A 24,537-nucleotide genomic window follows, 5' to 3' on the forward strand; every position below is an offset into this window, starting at 1 on the left:
TGAATAGTGGAAAATTGAAAGGTCTAGCAACAATTAATCGAAATTTCAAATATTTATTAACTGTGATAGATACATTCTCTAAATATGCTTGGGCTATTCCTGTGACAAATAAAACTGGGAAAGAAATTACACAAGCATTTATAACAGTACTGAGAAAAGCAAACAAAAGCCCCAAATTTTTACAAACTGACAGGGGTCGAGAATTTTATAATTCAGAATTTTAGAAGGTGATGAAGCAAAATAACATTAAACATTATTCCACGTACAGTGATGTGAAAGCAAGTATTATTGAAAGATTTAATAGATCATTACTTAATTTAATGTGGAAACAATTTACATTTCAGGGAAATTATAAGTGCATTGGCATTCTACCGGAATTACTACATAAATTTAATAATACTATTCATTCCACTATAAAATGAAACCTATCGACGCTATTAAAAACGAAAATGAAAAACATCTATTGACAAACATCTATTGCAAAAAGTTTTCTGTGATAAAAAGAAAAAGTAAATTTAAGATAGGTGAATATGTAAGAATTAGTAAACTTAAGCGTCCTGGTTTTGATAGAGGTTTTACACGCAATTGGAGTACAGAAATTTTTCGAATTGCTAAAGTTTTCTTCACTAATCCTCCAACATATCACTTAGTAGACTCAAATAATAAACCTATTAAAGGAAGATTTTACGGACACGAATTACAATTAACGAAATTTCCAAAAACATATTTAATTGAAAAAGTTTTGCGAAAGAACATAATAAGGCCTATGTGAAAAGGTTAGGTCTGCCAAAAAGTGAAAATTCTTGGATCGATTTAAAACATACTATATTGTAAAAAAGAAAAGTCAAGAATTTATAAATGAAGCATGTCGTCACAAGTATTTTAAATTCTAGCAACACTGTAAATTTTCGTTGCTTAGTTAAATTGTCATCGTCATCATCACGAGGTAGATTAAATCAAATTTGTTCTTCAACTAACGCTGTGTTTTTATGTAAAGGAGAAAAGAAAGCAAAATATTTAAAACGCTATTTAAAATAAATGCAATACATCTGTAACAGAGATGGAATGGAAAATTCCTTTTACATGTATGGTAGCAGGTCCAACAGGCTGTGGAAAATCATATATTGTTAAAACATTTCTTGACCATTATAGTAAGTTATTTAAAAATATTGTATGGTGTTATGGTGAATGGCAACCATTGTATGATACTCTTTCAAACTGTACTTTTAAAGAAGGTTTACCTCAAAATAATGAATTTCAAGCACACGAAGGTTCACATCTCGTCATTATTGATGATTTAATGCGTGAGTGGGACCATCGGATTGTAGATATTTTTACTAAGGGTTTCCATCATATAAATATAAGTGTAATATTTATAACACAGAATACTTTTCATCAACAAAAAGGAATGCGGGATATTTCGTTAAATTGTCATTATATTGTTTGTTTTAAAAATCCTAGAGACCAAGCTCAAATTAATTATCTGGCACGACAATTGTATCCAGGTAATACAAAATTTATTCAAGAAGCATATCAAGACGCAACTCGAATTGCACATGGTTATTTACTTTTTGATTTAAAACAAAATACTCCTGATGAGCAGTGAGTTCGAACAAATATCTTTCCAACAGATTCTTTTAATTATGTTTATGTGCCTGCAAAAAATAATTGCAATATGGTTTATATTCTAACAACTATTTGTGCTTTATTAGCCGTAAAAAATGATTAGTAAGGAAAATGCACATTTGTTAAAACTTTTAGCAAAGTCAAAACCGAAAGCACGTAAGGCAATTTAACAAAATGCAGATCCTGATTTAATTCGCTCTATTTGCGAATATTCCTATATTACAGGGAAATGTTCCATTAAATAAAACAGAGATAAATAAGCTAAAAAGATATAAAAAGGAACTGAGATATTTGGTGAAAAAAGGTCCGTCATTAAAACAAAAGAAAAAACGAATAATTATACAAAAAGGTGGTTTTCTTACTGCATTGCTTGCACCTATTTTAGGAGGTATACTATCTAGTTTAATTAAATAATTAAGAAAAACGCACAAAAACTTCTTTTAATCTCACCAGAAAAATTACATCATTATCAAACGATATCTAATCTTGATGATGAAATGAAAGAAATTTTAAATAATAAAAGTTTAAATGCAGAAGAAAAATGGATAAGATATAGAGAAGTCTTACAAAAATATTTAAATATAATTCAAAAACCGGCAGCAGTTACAACAACAGCAACTACTACTACTACTACTACGGAGGAAGAAGAAGAAGAAGAGGAGGAGGAGGAGGAGGATGAAATAATATCTACTCTCCCTGAAATTTGTAAACGTAAAGCAAGAACTTTATTACGTAAATTGAAACAAAATCCAAATATTCAATGGGACGATAATGGAAATGTGAATATTAATAATAAATTAATTCCAGGTGCAAATATAGTGGATTTGTTATCCGATTTTGTTAGATGTCGTAAGAAAAATATTTCAGTTGCTGGCTGGAAACCTTTTGCTACATTATTAGCAAAAGCCAATATACCCTTAGAGTACATTCGTAATCCTCAACGAATAGATTATATTAGAAAACTAACAGAAGACAAAGAAAACGAAGAGGATGGCCCTCAACCCATTAAACGCAAATGGTGTACTTATAAGCAATGATACTAATATTCTATTGTAATCTACTGATATTTTTAGGTATATAGAAAGAAAGAAAGATGAATGAGCCCTACTTTAATTACTACACACATCAAGCAGGAGGTGATTATAACGTGTATAAAGGTATAGCATATCAAGAAGGTTATGGCATTGGTAGTTTACTAGGAGGTTTATTTCGTACTGTATTTCCTTTTTTAAAACAAGGTGCAAAAACTGTTGGTAAAGAATTGATACGGACAGGAATTAATGTAGCAGGAGATGTACTAGAAAATAATAGACCTATTGAAGAGTCTTTGCATGATCGATGGCAAGAAGCTAAAACAAATTTAAAAAATAAAGCTCAAAATAAATTAATTCAGGTGTTGGAAGGATCTGGAAGAAAAAGAAAGAATGTTCATTTTAGTGGTGGTGTGAAGCGGATAAAAAGATCCAAAGATATTTTTGATTGATTGATTGATTATGGAGCAAAGTGATAGTTTTTATCTCACACTTCCTAGCAATAGTTCTATGAAATATTTTCCTGAAAATACTCTTGCTTGTTATACTACTAAATTATATCAATCTATTGTACTGGAGAAGGGAATGTGGGAAACAGTTGTTGTTGAAGTACATTATACAAGTTCATTTCAGAATGTTTCCAAATATACAAATAATATTTATTACCGTCTCATGAATACAAAAACCTGGAACATAACTCAAATCTTACCAGGCCACTATTATCATGTCGATGATATTCTATCTCAAATTAATCATAAAAGTGATATATTAAATCTACAATTAAAAGTCATAGCATCTGTAAAACGAATTGAGGTTAATAGAGTAATAAAAGATCAAGAGAAGCATATAGAAGTACGCCTATCTCCTGAACTAGCCAGAATACTAGGCTTTGATCACATACAAGAAGATATTGCAGTTGTTCATCATGCTCGTTATCCACCTGATTTACAAAAAGCGCTACCTACACTTATGTATATTTACAGTGATATTGTAGAACCACGAATAGTGGGTGACACCATAGCTCCATTGTTACGTATTATAAATACAAATATTACAGAGCATGGTATTAATAATGTACATATTTTTGATAATCCTCATTATGTGTCAGTGCAACGTAAACAATTTGATCAAATTATTATTGATTTAAGAGATAGTACAGCTAATCCATTTCCTTTCCAATATGGCAGTGTATGTGTAAAATTACATTTTCGTAGACGTAATACGGTATTGTAAATTTTACCATGTGTGAATATTAATAGTAAGAAAAATGCAGTGTGAGTGTATGAAATCAGAATTAGATTTATTTGCTGGTTTACCCACTCAAACCAGTATTATAGGTAATAAAATAGTTCCACATAAGCCTGTGGCTTCAATAGCTGATAATGCACCAATAGAATTAGCAGTCCCCGGTCATGGGGATGACTATATTGACTGACCGCACACAATGTTATATGTTAAAGGTAAAATTACTAAATCAGATGGTTCTAATTTAACTTCTGCCGATAAGAAAATCGGCCCTGTAAATGATTTTCCAAATGCAATGTTCAGTGAAGTGCAATTGTATTTAAATAATCAACTTATTTCCTACTCTTCACATACATATCCATATCGATCGTATATTGAAAAACTACTAAATTATGATGCTGAAGCTAAAACAACGCATCTTCAAACATCAATGTGGTTTAAAGATACTGCAGGGCATATGGACAGTGTGGCCGATGCTAATGTAGGATTTAAACAACGATTTCTTCTCACTGCTTTAAGTCAGTCATTTGAATTATTGGGTTATATTCATGCTGATATTTTCAATCAGGAGAAATTTTTACTGAATGGTGTACAATTGCGTATTAAACTAATTCCAGCTAAACCTACATTTTGTCTAATGGGTGACGCAGATGCTGATGGAAAAGTTGTAATTACAGATGCAACATTGGTTGTGAAAAAGGTTGAGGTATCACCAGCAGTTAAAATAGCACAAAATAAAGTATTACAAAATCTTGAATAAAATATTCTATAACAAAAGTGCAGGTGATGACAGAAACTCTGCCACAAGGAATTATGGATAGTACACTTCCAGATCTGTTTTCAGGCATAGTGCCTAAACGTATTATTATTGGTTTTGTTACTAATACTGCTTTCAATGGTACTTATCAAATAAATCCATTCAATTTTCAACATTTTAGTATGACGTTTTTTACACTGTATGTTGATGGAACTCCAGTGCCCTTCAAACCATTACAACCGGATTTTGATAATAATCTATATGTACAAGCATATTCTATGTTATTTACAGGTTCAGGTATTTATTATTCTAATCAAGGTAATGATATTTCACGTGCTGAATATCCTAATGGTTATACTCTACTGGTGTTTGATTTAACTCCTGATTCAAGCGCAAGTGCTGCATTTAATACTAGTCCACAACGGCAAGAAAGTGTACGTTTAGAGGTTCATTTTAAAGAAGCACTGCCATCTCCTGTAACAACAATTATTTATGGTGAATTCTATTCAGAATTAGAAATTGATTTCCAGAGAAAAATATATATTAATTTAAAAAAATGTTAAATACAATTGAGCTTTATGAAGCATTACAACAAAATTTGCCTGAAGATCATTTTATTGGTGTATATGCTGCAGATGAGTTACCTTTGTTTATTCATACAATTCAGCCGCCATAATTATAAATACTGATTCTAGTGATAAGCCTGGTGAACATTGGGTTGCTGTTTATATATCTAATATGTGTGTGGGAGAGTATTTCGATAGCTATGGTATACCTCCCTATATACAACATCATATAAGGTTTTTAAAACGAAACTGTCTGTATTATACATGGAATAATAGACGTATTCAAGGTTATTTATCTCAATTTTGTGGACATTACTGTTTTCTATATCTGGCATGTCGTGCATCTGGTTATTCACTGCACGATTTTTTAAACAAATTCTCACTTACCACTATTGATGCTTATGATATTATGCTTTATTCATTTATAAGAGTATGATGATGTTATTTTTTAAACTCCGCCATTGCCGATCCCAAGCCCTGGATGAGAAAGGAGGAGGGTTGGGGTGTTGCTACCCCCGTAAAAGAAAATAATCTCTGGCATGTTCAAATAGGGGTGGCTCCCTGCTATGGTAAAATAAGGGTTGAAAGGTAACGAGTACAGCCCTATTCTCTGCTATGTTCATTATGTTCAAATAGGGGTGGAATGCTCTGCTGTGTGTTCGTAAAAACGAGCTCACCCCTGCTATGTTTCGTAGTCTCTGTCTGATGCGCTATGTTATCATACTTTTTTACTAGTTCTGCTATGTTACATAAAAACGAATACACCTCTGCTGTGTGTTCACCACCCCTATTCTCTGCTATGTTCGTTATGTTAAAATAGGGGTTTAAAAATATGCTCATAAAAGGGATCAAATTCACATCTAAACTCTTTTACAAGTTCTGCTATGTTAAAATAAGGGTTGGAAAACGAGTCCACCCTTGCTTTGCTATGTGTTCGTAGGGGTTGGAAAAATGAATACACCCTTATTATGTTACGTACTCTTATGTGTTATCTGTTCTTCTATGTGTTCGTAGGGGTTGGAAAATGAATACACCCCATATTCTTATCTGTTATCGTGTTACGTAGTCTTATGCTATGTTAAAATAGGGGTTGGGAAACGAGTCCACCCCTAAAATGGAGGTTGTTGTGTGTTACGTAGTCTTATGCCCTGCTATGTGTTCATAGTCTCAGTGTAATTTCTGCTATGTTAAAATAAGGGTTGGAAAATAAGCCATGCTCTTTTATTAGCTGTGCTATGTATATCTGTGTGTTCATAGTCTTATGTGCTCTTCTATCTGTTCATAGTCTCAGTGTAATTTCTGCTATAGGGGTTGGAAAATATGCTCATAAAAGAGAACGAGTTCACCCTGATTAAGTGTTCATAAAAGAGAACGAGTCTTATGTGTTACCTGCTCTGCTGTGTGATGTTCGTAGGGGTTGAAAAATATGTTCATAAAAGGGAACAAGTTCACCCCTTAAAAAGTGGTAATAAAAGAGAACGAATACACCCCTAAAAAGTGCTCATAAAAGGGAACAAATTCACCCCTAAAATGGAGGTCGTAAAAGACCGTGGTTTCACGGTGTAAGATGCTTAATTTCTCAGGGGCTCCTGAGTTGTTCTATGTTGTTCTCATATGGCCCAGATCGATCCATTTTCTACTACTTATGCTGTCGTCTAGTAGGAGTAGTCTAGTAGTCTATTCTGTTGAAGTATTGCGTTATATGTTGAAAATAATACTGTTGATTTTCTTGCATATTTCTATAATTTCGTCGTATAATTTCAGAAATTGGGAAAATATTATGTGTAAAATTTAGAGTGATACTAAAGTAATGTTTGGCTGACAACATTTTGGCATCATCTAATCTTGCAAGAGGAAGTTAACTTTCTTATCGCATCAGATATGATATGAAAAATAATGAAGAAACTAAGTTTTGAGTAAGTTTATCAAATCAAAAGACACATTTTAATAGTTAAGTGAAATTAACAGTTACTAATTTCAGTAAAATGACTAATGTTTCGATCCGAAAATACAATAAGTAGTTGCTAAATTTTTATATTTCATAATCTTTTCTAATTTCCGTTTAACATCGAACAAAACTAATATATTTTACGACCTTTCTCTAACGAAGCCTACAAAATAAATTACTGAGCCTTTGCTTAAAAATATATTTCCATTAATGCTATACTTAGGATTTATCACTACACTTTTACAATGTGTACGTTGGTCCATAAATCGAATTTTAGGAAGTATGCATGGAACAGTTAGTATATTGTTTCTCAAGTTTGCAAACGAAAAATCATACAGTATTGTATTTTTAAATTAAGCGGGGTGACCAAATGAACGGTTTTGATGCTTGTCTTAGTGCGATAATTACAATTATGCCCATGTGAAAATATAATTTTCAACAACCGTTTTATTCAATTAATTGAGCTCAATCCTAGTAATAAACGGGATATGCAGATATTTAATATGCCTTGCCAATTGTTACAATTCTCCGAATTTTTAACATTTCGGGTAGTTATTTTTTCATTACAATATAATGCATTTCATAGGGAAATCTAAAGATAATCTTACGATAATTTGCAGTTGAGATATAGTTTTCTAATATATTGCATACTGAGTCACACTCCCCTGGATAAAACATAAAAGTAGATTGTCTAAATATCATAATTTTATCACAGTTTATTATATCTATTATTATTGTACCATATTGCATTTCATGAGTATGCATTGAAACATATAAGAAAATATAACCTGGTAGGGACTTGAAACTGGTTCGCATAAATAGAACTTCAATCCACTAACCACTTGCATACAGAAGTTTTATTATACATGCACTGGACTGTACAAAGCTTTACTTTGACTCCATAACTAGACACCATAGTAAGTATTGAATACACAAACGTACATAATTATGAACAATTCAACATTAAAAAAGGCACTTCGTCAGGGTGAGCTCGAAGTAATGAACAGGAACGGGGGAACTCACGAGAAAATAATTTGTACAAATATACTAAAATACTGCCTGCAAAACGCACAAGAAAAGAGCTTGAAACTAGTGCGTATAAGGAAGATGCAACAAGTGTAGGCATCTATGAATGGGGCGTAGTGGTGAATATAAACGATAGAGTATTTGACTAGAAAAAGAACGACGTGATGTTTTGAAGGTATGGAAAAACGGAAATCCAGAGACAAAGTGGAAGCAATTACGAACACTTAGGGGATCGTCTATAATTCGTCCTAATAATGGGGGTAATTCAATATAATCGAAGCACCGACGCAAGTGTATAGGTGGTACAGAATGTCTTAATGTTTACATCTAAGGCACTCCTTGTTAGGGATACGAAGCAGGTCAAAGAGACTGGCACCGGAAGGTGTTAACTGATGAACTATTTGAAGCCAGGTCACCTTGAAGTAGAAAGGCAAAACGGAGGCAGAAAATTTGGAAAACATGCGATTAACGAATCTGTGGGATACGCTGGAGAATCCAGCAGAGTGTCGAATCGTAAGTGCAAAACGCAAAGAAATGGTTAAGGGCAAGTGAGTCGTGTCCTTCAGGGCATTGAACGACGCCTATAAAGTCCCAGTGCTGTATTAACGTACGAATGTACGGGCCATAGTCATAGCTTTGATTGAATGGGGAGTTGAGATTAAACTCATACTTCTAGCAAAAACAAAGGATTCAGTGATGTGTAAGGGACTCAGCGTTAATGATAGCTGTGCAAAAGCCAAGCGTAAACAAGTTGCATCATTTAAGACCGAAATGAGCCCTGCTAAACCTCCTATAGAACAGGGGAAATAAAGGACCTGACGTGGGAAACAAAAGAAGAATCCGCGCCAAACATTCAATAGAAATGAAGTTTCAAACCGTTTCGCAGATTTCCAGTAATAGATAAATACGAGCTCTATACCAAAGTTTGGAACGACACGAAAATTAACAATTTGGATACGATGCAATTAATAGATCAACGAAATCGATGATACAAGAAGTGATAGTTCTCTGTTAAGACTTTTGACCACTCTTCCTCATACAAAGGAGTATGGTTTAGAGTAAAGGTGATACATAGAATACGCAAAGAGGTGACATGTAGAATTTGAAGGGAACCAGTGTCGGGAGCAGCTAAGCGAAAATCATTAAACAGTAACAGCTGTTTTTTCGTGAATTGTAATGTAATTTGGATTAAAGATCATAGTACCATAACATGTCGAAGACATGTGCCACAAATGTTATTATCACACCGGTAATGGTGACGTTATCCGTAAAAGCGATGTTCTGGCTAAGATTACGAGGAGGAACTGGGGGTGTAATACTGCCAATTTCAATAGTACATTGTGTAGTGCGAAACCTAAAAGAGTAGTTGACATACTACAGCCCTGTCAAAGACCCCGGGGAAAGAGGGGGAAAGAAGTCCGTTAATTTGAACTAAGAATGTAGCCGCACAGGATAAAATCGCAATGCTGAAAGAAACTCCCAAGCCTCAAGGGTGAGCATAAGAACACCGTGGTTGAGACTGTAGTATGCCTTTTCTAAATCGATGCTTGATCACTGGCCGGAGCATTCCGGAATTGTAAACATCAAAACAAATGGTGCCAAGAACGAAGGGTTTATGTAAGGTTATGTGTGAGTAAAGTGCTCGAAAATGACCGACGTAGTGATTAATAAGAGTTCGCAAACAAGCTGTAAGAATTTTGGTAAGTAACTTAATACCTACGAGTAATAAAGAATTGTTTCTAAAATCCACAACCACTATTGCAGAGGTGGAATTGGGAATGAGGACCATAAGTACAGTGTTTCGACAAAAGGCTTCAACAGATGAGAAACATTAAATAAAGAAGTGAAATGAGTACTGAGGTAAGTCCAATAGTGTTAGTTGAGCTGGAGTGTCAAGTTGTCTTTCCCGAGGAAGTGCGACTCCACACCTGGCTAAGGGCAAGAAAGATTTTATTCGCAGTACCCAGTTGTATATGTGTCTTTCTATCGTGATCTTAGAACGTATGAGATATCTTGACAGAATCTCCTATGTTTGTGTAGAATTCATGGACTCCTCTTTCGCGAAATCCGTATCATTTACTTACTTCACTTATAACGTGTGTGTCGGTGGACATACCAGGTCCAAGAACGAGAGAATGAATAGTCATAGAGGTCGCTGTCGTAAAAGTAAATTGACTTGATAAATAGAAGTACTTTCGTCGGAAATTGGTGTTAAAGTTCATCCAACAAATAGGTTTGGAGAGAATCATGAGAATAAACCGCTTCAAAGCGCTGTTTGATAAATTTGATATATGCAAGGTTGGAAAGCCAACGAGTTACCAGAAATGACGAATTGCACGACACACGAATTCACGTAAATGGTAGTCCTCAGCTCTCGCAATTTGTCCGCCCCACTGGACAACTACGAATTAGTCAGGTTCACTATGTAATTTCGCCGGAAATTGTTGGAGAGTATGAAAAGTGTACATTTTCTGAAAGCTTATAGTATAAACAACAAGTAAAACAATGTTTCCATTTTCTACGACTCCTACGTGGGCGCCATCTTGGATTTTACAAAATGGCTGACGTAAAAACAATTTTTGTTAATATCTGAGCTTCTAAACAACATAAAAATATAATTTTGACAGATAAGCATGCATTTTCCGGACTAGGGAATCCAATGGTATCGAAATAAATGATCTAGATTAAGCGACAAACTATGTGGATTTATATCAAATGGCTTTTTATACAAATTTACTGACACCAACAACATAGGGTTTAATATTTTTAATTTTATAGCAACTACAGAGTCTTTACAATTCATCGTCGACATTGTCATCACCAATTTCATACTGTGTTTGTGTGTCCTCATCATTTTACACTCACTGCCGCACTGGCAAAGATCGATGCTTGATAACGTAGGATTATTTGCTCTGCAAGGACACCTTGCAGAAGAACAGTCTTTTTTGCATTGACAATTAATCATCTCAATTATTGCCTTTGGAGCTGCAAGAATATCTGTCATGGTTGGTTTCAGCTGGCCATCCAAATCTTTGTGATAGCCATTCTTCGTAGGATCCAACTGATGATCTTGCATAGCGATGTTAGCCTGTCCCCACAGCCTGGCTTGGATGTGGACTCTGAGGACATGCTGTTTGAGAACTCCTAGTGTGGAGGTAGCTTGTCACTTTCTGCCATATGCTTGCAAAATAGATGCCATCGCAGTTCGATGATATTGTCGATATAGATGCCTTTAGGGCAATAAGCTACACAGATGAAACTAGCAAGACTTGACAACATGGTATCGGACACTTCTGCTTCTGTTGAAAGCATCTGCAGTGAACTGATCACATCTGTGTTTGCTTTTATGAAAGCTTGCAGCCAGGTTGCTTTACCTATACGATAGAACCGTCCAGTGTTGTTGGCTCCAGTGAATGCATGGATAGCTGGCAAAGCCTTTGCTCTTTCCGGCCCTAGGGCTCTCCTTATTTTCTCTATGTCGATTACTCCAGAGACCATTGAAATCGACGTATTCTTCAGCATGAGGTCATAGTTAGCTATAACTAACACCAGGACATCAGTATCTGGGGAAAAGAAAACCATCTTTGCATCCGGCGAGTTTCGTTGTGTTGCCAGGACAGCTTGGTAGATCAACAGTGTATCTGCTTCTTCATGATTGTTCTCGTCGAAAACTAAATCTTTGTTGCACTTGGTGCGCCCTGAAGAAGAAGTAATGATGAGTTTTTGTGAGGAACTATTGTACTCTAGAATCTTAGCAGCAAGATAGTTTGTCAGGTCTGCTTTTGTCTTGTCATGTGAAAGAAACCTGTTCATTGGGATGTGTTTAATGTTTGTGTCATCTCTGATCTGATACTGAATTGGTGCTTTTCCTTGCCTTCTTCTATTCCTAGTAGCACCTTTGAGAGAATCTTCTTTGTATGTATCAAACACAAGGATGATTTCATCATAATTTCCCACGAGAGACATAAGCCTGCTATTGAAGGAAGCACCGAGATCTTTGACCGTCGCCATCGTTGCTGGTTTTTGGGCCATCTTCTGAAGAAGAACCATCCCATCTACCAGGGCGATCCTACGACTTGGAGCATCTGATGTTGTGTCCATCCAATCCTCTGGGTGCACATCTTCCTTTAATGTTTCTGCTGTTGCCAAATTGTTGAGGAGACTGATCAGTTTCGACTTGTCAAGGCATGGCAAGATTGTACCATCTGGAGCAAAAAGAGCTCTTGGTGTCACAGTGAATTCGTAATTCCCAATTGCCTCTTTCTGATTAATGTCTGTGGTGGACCTTGACAAGACCATCATTCTGCCATATAAGTTCCTGGTCTCCTGTAGAGCCACAGTCTTCTCTCGGAGTTGTGCTTTGGTTTTCTTATTTGCCGACATAAACATCTTGTTCTCCTTCTTTACTGGTGCCCATAGACTAACATCCCCATTGATTCGCTCCGACACGTATTCTTCGTACAGCTTTTGGCCATTCTCATCTGCATTCACGATCATTTTTACATACTCATCAGGGATGAAGGTATGAGTGATAATATTGTACAACTTGTCACCTACAGCAGCAAATGGGTTTCCGTGTTTCAAAATTGCTTCCTTTATCTTCTCTATAACATGATGATGCTTCTTGACTGTACTTGGCCCAAGTTCATGATGCTCTCTGGTTTTATCACTGTCTACATCAAACTGACTCGTAAACTCATTGAAAACACGGGAGAGTTCAGGTGTAACCATGAAGAATCTCTGTCGAACATTGGCATTGTTCGAGATGCCGACAATTCCAGAATGAATTTTCATGAGCTTGTTCAGATGCTCGCATGCATGGTCCGCCCCGATGGATACAAAGAGGATATCATTTTTCGTCACTGAAATGTTACCTGCTTTCAGTTCTGCCCATGTTTGAGGGTGATTGCTTCTAAGGTCATGCATGTTCGTGATGTATCTTGGCCAGAGTCATTTGTATTTGATCCGGTCAAATGCAAAGAAGAGCTTGCTGAGCTGCTCTCCAGCTTGAAGATGAAGCTCAAGATCTGCATTCCGAGTTGCAGCGACAAACATAAGAATTGTTTCTACTCGCTGTAGGTAGTTCATCATTGACTTGAACATTGCATTATTGGATCTCTGTTTCACCCATGTATGGAACTGTGTGCTTAAATCACTAGTGAAGATGGCCTCAAGTAGTGTGTTGTTTGCTTGTTTCATGGACTCACTTTTTGTGTTCTTGTTCCTCTCAGAACAGGCAGCTTCAACTCTCTCTGTTGCCATCAAACACACCTGCTTTAGCTTCGGTTTATCAATGAAGAATTCATCCAGCAACATTTCATGCAGAGCAATATATGTACACGTATGGGCACGAAGAGCACGCTTGTAATGGGTACATTTCAAGATTTGCCTTGTTGTTGCAGACCCATACACATCAGCTTCTATCCACGCATCATCAATACCTGAGCTCTCTATAGAGGTACCCAGAGCACGTAGGGCAGCCATAACAGCATGTAGCTCTGCCAGTCGCGGGACAACTGTGCGTTTCAGGTCAGGTCTGGCATCTAGCAGTTGGACCACCTTCTCATACAGAGCCATGTCAAATGAAATGACAGTAGGATTATCTTCACCAACAGTCAACTTCCTCAGTTCACTCGTTTGCATGATCACAGTCAGCAGCGTTGACCACTCGTGTGCCAGCTCTCGTAGCAGTGGTAGGGCTCGGACGTGGGTAAGTTGCTTGCTTTCGGACAACATTGAGTTGTGTCCTGCCCACCCGGGAATAATGCTGGATGCTTTCTCTTGCTTCAATCTGGACATAACAGTAGCAACAATCCATCCAAATTGTGATTATTGGTAGGAGCCTGATATATTCTGGCTTATGACAGTGTTCTGTTCTCGGGGTGTGCCGTGCTTTTGGCTTGTCACAGTCCATTATAGGTACATGGTATGGAATGACAGATAAAGTGTAGGCATCAGTTATCTTCAAGGGTGGCAACAGGTTCTCCAATAACATCTACTTTCTGATATACAGCAGTTATAGTTCCATGTGTTGTTCCTTTCCCATCAGGAGTATCCTCTGCAAAATCTGTGTTATCGACTGCAAAGAACACAAAGGAACCCTTCTTTAAGAATGGTGGTACATACACACATTCTAACTATCGCGTGTTTTCTACAACAGCATTGGCCAAAGCAGTTTCCAAAAGTAGGGTACGGCCATAAGGAACACAGTACCCATGTGAACTGAGAAGATTCATCAACTTCTTATCGCGAGTGTTCTGATAAACTGATGATATAATATAATATAATTTAAAATCTAAAAAACGCTTATTAAAATAAACAAGATTGATTGAACGGTCGTTTTTAGTTTGCGTGATACAACTATTACATGTTTTAGATCGGATTTACAAATGTTAATCTCCAGAGGGGGCCCTAGCCTGGAAAATGCATGTTTATCTGTCAAAATTATATTTTTATGTTGTTTAGAAGCTCAGATATTAACAAAAGTTGTTTTTACGTCAGCCATTTTGTGAAATCCAAGATGGCGTCCACGTAGGACTCGTAGGAAATGGAAACATTATTTTTCGTATTGCTTATACTATAAGCTTTCAAGAAATGTACACTTTTCAGACTCTCCATAAAGTTCCCGCGAAGTTATATATCATGACACAGTGAACCTGACTAAATATTCAGTTTGCTGTAAAATGTCCACCATGAGCTTACAGTGGGATAATATCACCGTACACGAGGCCAGTTGAGGGAACAAGAAGAAAATTCTTCCCGTACCTCGTCTCGTAACATTGTAATTATTAATCTTCGAATAAGAAGGACCCCTACAAAATGGCAACTAAAAAAGGTTAATTCAAGACTAATTTCGATCACAGCATGAACTGAAACTACAAGAGGAATTTAAAATCGTGTAGGACCCACGAGAGGACTTATCGATACGATTTTAAATACTAACGGAACAATGTGTAAAACGTGAGGTTAAGTAGACACGAATAATGAATATTTCGGACAATCACAACCAAGAAAGCACAAGGCAGGTGATAATGAGTTCCATGGGTCGATAATAGGATCAATTCAGTAACCAAAATACTATGAGAATCCCTGGTAGCATAAAATGATGTGATCATCGTTGAGTAAATTTCTTCTCTTTTGTCTGTACTGACACAGTCGATGGGCGGTACAGGCCTAGAAAACAAATATTCTAAATATTACAACGAATGTCTCGGTCATCAGGCCAAGTACCACTCTGTCAAAATGAGTCCCTTTCGAATCAGAAGTTGAGCCCTTCTGATGTATTTTATATTTACAAAGACCAAATCTAATGACCGGAACCTTATTTTATTAATACTGCTACTGCTACGATCCTGAAGTCTCTGTTATTACAGTCCGTGTAGAGAAATGCAACAGTGGAAGGAACAGGTAATTCAAGTTGTTCTTAAGCACATTAATTTTTAATTTTAATAGAATGCTATATGACACTGCATGTAATTGCAGTTCACTTAGATTATCAAAATACCTGGTAACTGGTCGGCAAACCACATATATATCTGGATGGGTTATGGCCTAGAATTTGGAACTCGCCGGTGGAATAGCAAGTGAAAGTGTATATCTTTTTTGCATGACATCTTGATCAATGAATTCAACTGCTAAGCAGAGAAAACTCGAAGTGCTACGCAACAAAGAACTGAAGGTTATAAACCTTACTAATAAACCCCAAGGCACGTCGATGAATGTATGAGTAGCTATAGTTTTACTCAGCCGGATCACCCGAGTCAGCGACGTGAGCTGCCTGAAAGCGCGAACAGAATTGACCTTCTGCGTCACTTCGTCTTCCACCTAAACTAGTTGAAATCTTTTTTATGGAATACTACACACAAGATACTGTTCACTCTATAAGGAGACGTTGCTTATTTGAGTGTGACAACAGCTTACTGGAAATGTCTTTATTTGCCTCAAAAGAACAGTTACATAAACCTTCCTCAATGAAAAATATATCAGGAAACGCTCTTAATGTTAATACTACGTCTTTGCTTTTAAGAATGGTTCAGATTTACATTACAATTCTTTTCAAAGATGAAAAACGAAAGAAATTAATTTCACATTCTTTTAATTCTTTCATTAAATGTAGAAATGGAAATATGGCGTAGTGTGAAAGCAGAAACCTAAGGCATTGGCCAGTGTTTGATTCCTTTCAGGGAAATTAATATGAGGCGATTCACTTATCGATTATCTCAAGGCATCGTTTACGTAATTGGATTGTAATTCTGTTATTCAATTATTATTATTATTATTATTATTATTATTATTATTATTATTATTATTATTATTATTATTATTATTATTATTAGTTAAATTTATTTATACTTCGTTTCATTAAAAAAATCACTCCATGAAAAATAATTCATGTAAACAAATTGTTCACTTAAAATTTTATCTCATGTAAAACCAAGTCTATTCCCCTTATTGGAAATTTGATTCTGAAAAAATACCAGTCTCTACATCTGAGTGTAAAAATATCCCGTGACTTCGCAGTTACGTAATATTAAAGTTTTTAATCTTACGATACATGATAATTCATGTCTATTAAATAAGTAAACATAGTCCTATACCTAATTTAATTTTTACTTCTTATATACATAGATAATAGTTGATTAACAAATGTGAATATTCCACATTCATTGCAATGTATTTCCAATGTTATATCTGGTGTCGTCGCATCATTCATTCGTCGCGATACCATTTGTATCATTTCTCAAGCGATTCGGTATGATTTTATTGTTTCGTTAGGTATATTATCTTCGTGTTATTGGTAACATTGTCAACATAATTAGAAAAAACACTGAATGATAATCTGAAAGTTCTGTTCAAATGTTGTGCGAAAAATCATGAAACATTTGATCTATGTTTTACAACGTGTATTTCGGCACATAAGTACATTTCAATAAATGATAAATTACGTAATGTGTTCAATAATGCTGTGCAACTTTAAGCAAGGTGCAAAATTCCCGACTCATAGTAGGATATATTTTTATCTGCACAAAACTAACAAAGGTGCTGATCTTCTACTTAATCAGAATTGATGAACCACAGAACTGTTGTCGAGTGCGATACAAGTGGAGTTCGGAGCAATATCAGTAGAATACGGTGGGTGTGGTAGCAAATCCCATCTAATCTCTGAAAGTTTTTGTGTAACTTCAACTTGCGTGTAATTTCAATTTAACTTAATGGAACAGAATAACTTTATCATTAACGAATGCCAGAAGTTTCTATATAATGGCGTTGTTCGAAGTGTTCATTTATCAACATTACTCTTCGGAATCGATTGTTTTGTTAATCAGTAGAAAAAAACAATTACTTTAAAATAACACAGCGCTGAGAGTATAACCATCTGTGATAAATGTGTGTTTCCGATATCGTTTGTGGCAAACCACCCTTCGGGAGCACGAAAATTTATACACCACAATGGTGTACTTGGATTTTTTTGACGGTAGATTTTAGCGAATAATATAATCTGCCCCTTAATGCTATTGATCATATGAAAGCAAAATATTACACATTATTCTTTATCATTTCGCCTAAAGATACCTAAAATTTGGTAAGTTAGAAAAATATTCTTAGACGTAGCCTAAATTCTATTTATTTTTATCATGAGTTTTACGAAAAACAAAAAGTGAACACAATAAAATGAAACAAGGGAAAATTTTCGATGTGAAGCAGTTTGTGTCTCTCAATAAAACTTACGTCTTAATGGAGTTATAACTAACAAAATGAACTCTCCCTATAGGCCCTCAGATCGATTTCCGATAGAGCACAATGTTTGTTTTCTTTACAACAATGAAATTAGTTTTAGTTACTCAGTCAAACGAGCAAAGAAAATTGTGTAGAAACAAAGTATTTCACTTTAGTAGGCATATGAGCGAGAAGACATTATATCCGTTCTTCCAAACCAGACAGTGATCAATCAGTGAAGAAATAGCGTTTTCCGGTAGTTTCTTAAAAATTCACAGTGCGTTAACTTCGACAAAGCTCTAAACCTGTGATTTCTAAACCGTCGATAGCAAGCCCACACAACCGTCGATAGCAGATTTCTAGGCAACAACAAATGCAAGATTTTTAATGAAAGAAAGTTGCTACTTCTTTTGGTTGAGAGCATACAGCAGGATTCAAAGACTGCATGGTAGCTTAGAAAATTTTGGGATCACTTCTGTACCATACAGATTTTAAAGTCACAGGTTTACGGCTAAAGCAGAATATTTATTATTATTATTATTATTATTATTATTATAGCGACATAAGCAAAAAAGAAAAAGACAAATAGTCAATATTGAGACGAACAGAAAAGATGCATGTCAAATGAACGCAATAATATTATTACATTTATGAATATATATAGAATTCTCATTTTATGACAATAAGAAATGGAGGTTAAATAGTTTTAGCTGTTAACAGTAGTGAATTTTGTTTCTACATTATTCTAGTTAGAAAGGCGATGTGATATCCTAAATAGGATCCTCCTTGTGACTAGAGTTGTAACTTCTATCAGTATTGACCATTTTGCGCACAGTTAGGATCAATTCCACAATTTCTAGTAAACGACAACCTTTGTTTTTGTTCAGTTATATCTTTGACAAATACTGACAGGAATGATGAAACCTTATGTATTCATAAATTGTTGCCTAAACATGTAATTTTCCCATACAGTACGAATGAAGGTATATACTGGTGACGTAATGTTGTGTTGTTTGTATTTCACTTGCGAAGAGAGTCGTTCCAACATGGAATCCAGAGAAGTTCCTTATTTTTCAAGTTAGTACATACGAAGTATCAGTATTGTAAACGACTAAAAATTCCTTTATAAACTCAGCAGGATTTTAAGCAAAAACTCCACGATTGTGAAATCGACGCTTAAGCAAATGCTCTAAGGCATCACTGTTGGGGACAGGGGAAAAGACTTTATGTGCATTTTATTAAATAAATTGTACATTTTCACAATCACAATGTTTTAATAATGACGAAAGACTGCGATTTCAGGCACGATAAAACAGTAAATTGTTATTTGGAAAGAATAGCCACGTGAATTCAACTTTAATTTGATAAACAAAACTACATACAAATCCGCAAGAGCATGAAGTGGAAACTGGTTTTAAAGAGCTTCGAAAACTTAATAGTCATCACTCTAGACTGGAATCGTTTGGTTCAGAGCACTGGACTATTTTTTAGACTAACTAATTTAAAAGATAATCCAGTTTCGTCAGGACCTCAAATTTCCTATTTTTACAAGCTTCACTTATTTTTGCTCGTTTCACTCATGTTTACGGTTTTTTTTTGGTTTTTACATTTTCAGATTTATAAGTGGTCAGCCCTTTTATCTCTTTCAACATAGGGAATATAATGGCATAATACATTGCATTCAAAGTAACATTGAAATTAATATGTATAGTTCTATGAACAACACGCTCTAAACCTTTGAGATTGATCTTAGTCTTGAGAACTGTTTTATGCGTTTACCAGTCACAATTTTAATTGAATATAAAACTGGCTTATTGTTAACGACTACTGTCGCTGCCGAGTCAACTTACTTGTGACTTGGTTGTATCTGTCCACGGACTTTCACAACTCCAAATGTTCTTTACCCCAAGTAATATAAGTTTTGCGCAGATGAGTAAAATACTGATGCGGGTGGCTATACATATCTACCTACATAATATAAAACAGATTGGCAATACATTGTGTAGTACAAAATGCTGGTCACTTAGAGGGTTTTCTGTTGTAAGATAATTTTATTATAATTTATGTTCACAAGAATGATATGGGGACTCGCTCTCTTAAATTTATATATTGATACACTACTTTTTAAATGTTTACTGCAGTAAATATAGATCTACCTTACATTTTGAATTGCAACAAAGAAAACATGATATTTATTATCTAGCGTTAAGGTATTTAACTTAGTAATTACTAGTGTTATATTTTGACTCGTTGTATGGTTATCTTTTTCTTTTAGTCTTATGCTACGCGTTGCTATTTAGTTTGAATCTGAAATATAGCTTTGCGTTAATGGCATGATGCTCTCTACAATATATTTTTGACAAGTTTTTTTCGACTTCCACAATTCAAGATTACAGAAATGCAAATTTTAGAGAATTTTCAAAACTATTTCTTTAATGTTGAATTTGTGCAAATTTGTGAGCTCACTTTAGTATGTGGTCATATGCAATTCAGCATGTTACATATTAAATAAATAGAAATTAGAGAATAAGAATGATGTCGTATATATGCGTTTACTGAAGAGTTGAGATGAACATTAATAATGGTGTTGCAAAGAGAAAAAGATAACGTTGAATAATTTCTAGCAGGAGTAAGACAGTAAAGAATACTGTTATCAATAAGGATCACAGGATTCCAACTTCGTTGCGCCATACTGCAAGTCAGAACAATTTTGTCGAAGTTCATTAAATGGGAAACACAGGAAATTTTGATTTTCTATTATATAAGCAATTTTATTCATTCTTGTCTTATCGATCACAAATTCTTCTTTTCTGTTTTAACTTACGCGTAATGCGACAAACTTAAGTAATTCATGTATTAAACGTTACTCATTTACTAGATAATGCTCTCGCTGAGTCATAAATAATCAAATATATCCTAAATTGTTTTCATGTATGTTTCCGGTATTTCTATAATTTTACTCTGCTAAATCAATTCGCATTAAAATAACTTCACAAAGGGAGATTACCACTCACAAAGACATTGCCATTTGTAATAGAGGCATGCATAAATAAAAGTAATTTCACATTTTCGTTTGTTTATATAAACTCCCTAAAGAACACAGCTCGAAATCATTACGCAGGTTATTAAACATAATTTAAACGAAATTACGTCAACAGATTGTTAATCTCGTCTAGCGTAAAGACACACTCCAAACTTAGCGAAAAGAATATAAACAAACATTTATGATTTTGATACGAGGGAGGCCCCCAGTTTCTTAAGCTTCGGCGATATTTAGGCTTCAATAAACGAAGAGACATTTCTCGATTTCAAAAACAAACAGCGATCTCCTTCCAGTGATTTTAAATTAAACGTTCCTTAAACGAACTTGACCCTAAAATCATGTTGGATAATGTAATGGTGTCAATACTATTTATAGTTTCATTATTGGTTCTCCACCAGGAAGTGATAGCTTATGACCCCAACATTTAGAAGATATTTTTTCCATATCGTGAGGTGATAGGGCATCATATTTTCTGGAACAAATCACAAACTCAATAAATCACATAATGAGTGAAAATGTCAATCTTGGAATATGAAAGAATTTTTTTGATGAAAATTTATGTGCACTTCGAAAGAATAATGGAGGATTTAGACTGATAGCTGTTGGGTGTACATTTAGACATTCAGAATCTAAGATAGAGGTTTCCTCTGTGTATGCCAAATGCGCCTCTTAATTGCAAACATCGCCAACTCGGATTTGCGACTAAAAAGGAAACAAAGGGCCTTATTCAGAGTCGTTTTGACGTCTGATTAATACATTACTCAGGGGTTGACTAAAGGATGGTTATCAAAATTGTATTCAGAGTCTCTGATTAGGGCGTAGTATTGGACGAGTTAATCACATGTGACTAATTAATCTAGGGCCGAGACTAATCTTTTACCCACGGTTTAGCTTGCAACACAACGTTTCGTATTTCGTAATTCATATATTTTCATTTTTACAGACTACGCATGCGCTCATCTACTTTTCCGTAGTTGCCACATTTATTTTACTCACCGATGCATTGGGGTTCTAATCAAGTTAATCATACCCAAATCATCATTTTAGTTGTACTCAAAGTAGACTCTGAATACCAAAAAGTGCACTTTCCTTAGTAAAGAATTAGTATGCTTACTAACTAGTCTGTGACTAAACTTCGATTAACGAATTCTCTCTGAATACCGCCCAAAGTTATTACACATGCCACTCGCAGTTACATACAAGCACATAAGAATTCTAATAACGTAATTCTCAAGACCGATTTCAAAAATGCTTTCTATTTGGGGGAAATAGATATAAGGTCCAAGTGAAACATGTACTGCCTCAATTATATTCATTCTTTGTCAAAGTTATGCGCAACCGTCAATTTTTTCTTGTGTGGTCGAACAATTCCACTACAAGTTGGCTGTCAGCCAGCTGGTAAAAAGCTCTTTAGTTTATCCATCCATCCAATAGTTCGCACTTTATCGTTGGAGCTAAATATCTTCTACCGAGATGGTGGTAACTTAGGTAGTTTTCAGCAGTCAGTATACAAAGACGTAAAGATTAACAAAAGACTAAAACAACTTGGTCTTGAAGTTAGCCCGTCTAAATGCGAACTTTTTTCATGTTGGTAATCCAAGGAAAGAAGATGGACCCCAGTTTCAAGGATTGTTACTTGGGATACGGACTGTACTTAAAAATGAATTACCTCTCTTGGGATCGCCCTTCCTTGAGGATGAGTATGAGGAACCTTTTAATGAACATCTAAAAAGATTAAAAACAGTACCTCAGAGTCTGAAGACTTTTCCAGCGTATATCGGCTTCTTTCTACTTGAGCATTGCCTGGGAATACCGAAACTGATCTATTCGTTACACACAACTCCCACATGGTCCTTGCTTACCAAGGTACTTCAGCATGATAATTGCTTGAAAAGTGCACTACAGTCAATCATCAATTATTCTCTGAATGAAAGTCAGTGGACTTAAGCAAGTGTACCAATTCGTTTAGGAGGTTTAAGTGTAAGAAAACTCTCAGATTTAATCCTTCCAGCTTCCCTGCCCATATGTTTTGGACTGAAGTAAATTGTTTTCAAAAATTTATCACCTACTGAGAGATTGGATATATTGAATAGTATACACAATAATGAGACTCCAACTGTATTGGACTTACAACAGAACTGCGATAAAATTATATTAACGACAATAATTGATAAAGAATTATTCCCTGGAATCACATCTGATATAGCTCCTTTCAAATCCTTAAAAAGAAATGAATATAATTCATGGCTACAGGCTACAGTCAAAAAATATTGGAACTTTCTTGGACAACAACAGGTTTCAAATTTGTGTCTATCTACGTCTAGGTTTAAATACCTGTCATACTTACAAAAGTACATGTCAAAAACAAGTTAATGGAAACGGTTTACACGCACTAAGCTGTTCTATGAGTAGAGGTCTAATTTCTCGTCATATAGAGCTAAATAATATAACAAGACGAGGTCTTGTCAATATCGAATGTCCAGACATGATGGGAAAGGACCAGATGGTGTGACATTAACCCCTTAGAAAATAGGGCAACCAGTGGTATGGAAGGTCAATGTGTAAACACATTTTCACCTTCCCGAATAGCTTCATCATGTAAAGAGGCAGGAAATGTTGCTGAGAAATCCTGTAAGAGAAAACACACCAGATATTCCAAATTAAAAGATTATATGTTCATTGAATTTGCTACCAAACAATGGGAGTTTTTAGTCTTGAAGCTATGGAATTCCTAAAGGAAATCGAAATTAAATCTCAAAACAGGTGATGCGAGAAGTGCACATTTTTCTTAATTCTACCCACTAGTTTAGTAATACAGCGAGGTAATGCGGTTATCATTTTAAGTTCTTTCCCTTGTTCTAAAATGGAAGAGTTTTTATTTGAAATGAACCGGAATTTATGAACACCTTGGCCTGAAAATTGTGTACTGTTTATGTTTAGTCAACTAAGTGATATATCTCATAGCACTTCCAAAGATATGTAAGTTGCTCTTACTCGCTCTTCTCAATTATGAAGCGACTTGTTCTAGACAATTTGGTTTTCAATTTTATTTAGTCGAATATAGATCAAAATGTCATTTGAATCGAATATATAAAAGTTTTTAACATCTTTATTATTGACAATGTCAACAATATCAACATGTACGTAGAGTTGTTAAGTTATCTTCCTTAATCATTGGTGTATATAAAGAGTGGTCACAAGAGTGAAATTTATCGCCAGTAAACATGGATACACATTTGTGTTGACAGAAGTAGGTTTGACAACATAAATACTAATATTATACCTATCAAAAATTAACTAACATTTTTTGAAAGCGTTAAAATTGGTTGAAAATTATTATCATACAAACATAAATTTGTATATTAAGGACACACAAGATTTGTAAATTGATTTGAGTTCTTTGACGATACGGATATGTATAACTAACCAAAGACTGTTTATATATTACAAATGTAGAAGCTTTTTAAAATAAATTATTACTTTTTCATTCAAATGTAAGAACAGCACAAAACAAAAGAAGTTGTATTACTTTATTAACATATTACTTTATAACTTAAAATTTTATTAAGCTTCTATAA

Source organism: Thermobia domestica, chromosome 4 (genome assembly GCF_964235325.1).
Source record: "Thermobia domestica chromosome 4, izTheDome1.hap1.1, whole genome shotgun sequence".
NCBI classification, from domain to species: Eukaryota; Metazoa; Arthropoda; class Insecta; order Zygentoma; family Lepismatidae; genus Thermobia; species Thermobia domestica.